Below are 4888 nucleotides of genomic sequence, written 5' to 3'. Positions count from 1 at the left end.
CCTTACTGGAAGCAGGGATGGAAAGTAACTCATTATAAAAAAAAAAGTAGATTTGTTTTTATGAATGTGTACTTTTTTACATGTACTTGTAATTAGGGCTGTATGATTTATTGTAATAAATCGAAATTGCAATTTCTATGGATGCACTTGCAATGGCTGAAATGTTTGAAGTTGTCTTGATTCTGCTTCTTTCTAAACCCACAAACACTCAAAGCAGCACTGCAGTGCCTACTCTGAAAACATTTGGATCAGAGAATATGCGAATAATACTCAGTCATACACATTATGTGGATCAAATTTAAGTTTTTGTAGGTTCAACATTGGAGTTAGTATTTGTCCAGTAAAACTTGTAAACTACTAAAGTGTCTTGTTATAATCTACAAAATGATGGCAAATTGTGGCTAAACACGCAAGATTGTTACTTTTTTCTCATATATTTGGAACATATGTTCTGGATCAGTTAGTCGTATTGGGCATTCTCATATAGGACCCAAACTAACAGTAGGCACGTTCGTGTTTAGCTAAGACTCGCATAGATGATCAACGGCAGTTGACGTGTCCAATGAGAAAGTAGAAAAAACACCCAGCGTCCTTGTGCAGACGAATAGGCTTAAGCCGGAAAAAACGGATCTGCGCATTGCTTATCCCAAACGCCTACGGCCTAGATCAGAGCTTCTCCAACTCTTTTTTCACCCCCCTTGGACGATAAAAGAGTGATTATCACTCTGTAAGCTTAAAAAGGTACAACAAAGTCCACTTGGCCGTCTGGTGACTTCAAGGTCGGCGTAAGTACCACCACCGGCACAAAAAGTACTCACATTTTCCCCACCTAAATACATCTTTCTGAGTGACTATCATTAGAGGTGTGGCCCTCCTCGACTGGGTAACGAACTCCTACTCGGGTGCTAAAATTCAAGATCTAATCATGTTCATCCTGTCCATTGTTGGTCTGTATCCCACTGCAGATACATTTATTGTCCATGTAGGAATAAATGACATACAAGACAAAAACAATACATCAAGCTTTCAGTCAGACTATGAACTCATGGCAACAACTATAGAAAGCCTGGATAAAATCTGTATGTTTCCAGTGTTCTACCTGAATGTAATAATGAAAAGAATGAAACATTTTAAAAGTTTGGCTTGAAACTGTGGGCCTTGCTATGGTTTCATTGACAAGGTTGAGTCCTTCTGGAAAATGAGAAACCTGTTCAGAGATCAGCTCCACCATAACAACAGAGGTCTGAAAGTACTTGTGTCAAATATGTTATAGTACACTCAGCCCCCTCAAACACTCCAAAATGTGGTAAACGCATCACAAGGAATAGTGCGTATAACTTATAGTCCTGACCACATGCCTAATAAACCAGTCGCTCAGTTAATATGAATCATCTCGTCCATTTTGTACTCGACCCTCTAAAATTCTCTAAATTGCTGTCTCTGCGCAGGATCGCTTACCAAAAAGTCCTTATTCGACCTAATGACCTTATAAAGTCATTATCTCTGACTTTATTCTGTCACATAATATTGATATTTTCTTTGCAACTGAACCTGGCAGACTCCTGGGGATTTGATCACTCTAATTGAGACGTCACCACCAGAGATGAACTAGCCGTCTTATTTAAGGAAGGTTTTAAATTACAGAAGAGTGCTTTTAAATCACAGTGAATTAGGATGCACCACCATCTTCTAGCGCCTGTTTGTACCTGCACTTACTGTTACCGTGGGAACTCTCTCTCCTCACTGTAGTGGAGGACTCGAGACAAGGAGACATGGCCGTGAATTTGGGTGCACAAAATGTGTAATTCATTCATGTGCAGACATTGTACAGCTAAACTGGTAAAAAAAAAAAAAAAAAAAAAAAAGACAGACAAATTTAAAATATTTAAGATATTCTACATAATTTAACTTTTACTTTCTTGTTTCAGAATTGGTTAGAAAAAAAGGAAATTCACTATACAATCACAAAAAACTATTTACATTGATATTGGGTCATATTACATGTTGTAATAGATATTACAAATATTGTAATATGTTGGTTATTATCATATGTGCTCACTGTAGTGGAGGATTCGAGGAGAATGTGCACTACAAAGTCACTTCACAAACCAAACCAGCCGCCTCCAGGACCGTATAGACCGGTCACACTTAAAGATCCCATCTCATGCTATTTTTACCGTTTCATAGTCTACCCTCAGGGCAGATTTGATAATAATAAGTGTTGTGCAACATCCATAACATAAAAATTATGAAATATCACCCATATCTTTGACTTTGCTCACAAACCCGGAAATGCAAACCACCCTCCTCACGAAGAGCGACCCGCCTCCCCCACCCACCCTGGGATAATAGAATAGATCCATGGCAGGTACACACCATAGATCCATGACACACACCATAGATCCATGACACACACCATAGATCCATGATACACACCACAGATCCATGATACACACCATAGATCCATGATACACACCACAGATCCATGATACACACCACAGATCCATGATACACACCACAGATCCATGATACACACCATAGATCCATGATACACACCACAGATCCATGATACACACCACAGATCCATGATACACACCACAGATCCATGATACACACCACAGATCCATGATACACACCACAGATCCATGATACACACCACAGATCCATGATACACACCACAGATCCATGATACACACCACAGATCCATGATACACACCACAGATCCATGATACACACCACAGATCCATGATACACACCACAGATCCATGATACACACCATAGATCCATGATACACACCATAGATCCATGATACACACCACAGATCCATGATACACACCACAGATCCATGATACACACCACAGATCCATGATACACACCATAGATCCATGATACACACCATAGATCCATGATACACACCACAGATCCATGATACACACCACAGATCCATGATACACACCACAGATCCATGATACACACAATAAATCCATGATACACACCACAGATCCATGATACACACCACAGATCCATGATACACACCATAGATCCATGACACACACCATAGATCCATGACACACACCACAGATCCATGATACACACCACAGATCCATGATACACACCACAGATCCATGACACACACCACAGATCCATGACACACACCACAGATCCTTAGATACACACCATAGATCCATGATACACACCATAGATCCATGATACACACCATAGATCCTTAGATACACACCACAGATCCATGATACACACCATAGATCCATGATACACACCATAGATCCATGATACACACCATAGATCCATGATACACACCACAGATCCATGATACACACCATAGATCCATGATACACACCATAGATCCTTAGATACACACCACAGATCCATGATACACACCATAGATTCATGATACACACCATAGATCCTTAGATACACACCACAGATCCATGATACACACCATAGATCCATGATACACACCATAGATCCTTAGATACACACCATAGATCCATGATACACACCACAGATCCATGATACACACCACAGATCCATGATACACACCATAGATCCTTAGATACACACCACAGATCCATGATACACACCATAGATCCATGATACACACCATAGATCCATGATACACACCACAGATCCATGATACACACAATAAATCCATGATACACACCACAGATCCATGATACACACCACAGATCCATGATACACACCATAGATCCATGACACACACCATAGATCCATGACACACACCATAGATCCATGACACACACCACAGATCCATGATACACACCACAGATCCATGATACACACCACAGATCCATGACACACACCACAGATCCATGATACACACCACAGATCCATGATACACACCATAGATCCATGATACACACCATAGATCCTTAGATACACACCACAGATCCATGATACACACCATAGATCCATGATACACACCATAGATCCATGATACACACCATAGATCCATGATACACACCACAGATCCATGATACACACCATAGATCCATGATACACACCATAGATCCTTAGATACACACCACAGATCCATGATACACACCATAGATCCTTAGATACACACCACAGATCCATGATACACACCATAGATCCATGATACACACCATAGATCCTTAGATACACACCATAGATCCATGATACACACCACAGATCCATGATACACACCACAGATCCATGATACACACCATAGATCCTTAGATACACACCACAGATCCATGATACACACCATAGATCCTTAGATACACACCACAGATCCATGATACACACCATAGATCCTTAGATACACACCATAGATCCATGATACACACCACAGATCCTTAGATACACACCAGATCTTTAGATACACACAATGATACACACCGGTGTGGCTTGTAAAGGTTCTTTTCGTCCGGAACAACGATTCTTCTTCTTCTACGTTTTCTTTTATGGCGAGTGGCACGCAAATGTGCTTTATTTCCGCCTTTTTACTCACTCTTCCCTCAAGTTTCCTCCTCGAGCCGCTCATAGATCCCACACAATGATTCCCATTGCAATTCAAACAGATAATATCAATTTCTACTTCCGCACAGTTAAAGTCACGTCTCATCATTCCGTTTACATACTGTGGCAAAATGTCCATATATTACACCGGAATGACACCGGAGTGACACCGGCTCAAGAGCAAGCCCCCGGAAGCCAAGATGGCCGCCATTGAAACCTATGGAGCTGCTCATTGGCGCATGGTTCCAAAAACGTTTTTTAGTTCCGCATTACTTCCTGAACAGTGGTATATCTCCTCCCACTTTTGTGACGTCATCGCCGTGAGGCTTTGGCGTCGGGAGCGCGCACGTCACAGCAGCGTGAAAGA

The sequence above is a fragment of the Eucyclogobius newberryi genome, unplaced genomic scaffold, assembly GCF_026437365.1.
Source record: "Eucyclogobius newberryi isolate DKJ021-1_F unplaced genomic scaffold, fEucNew1.0.hap1 SCAF_6, whole genome shotgun sequence".
Taxonomy (NCBI): Eukaryota; Metazoa; Chordata; class Actinopteri; order Gobiiformes; family Gobiidae; genus Eucyclogobius; species Eucyclogobius newberryi.
This window is presented reverse-complemented; position numbering follows the sequence as displayed.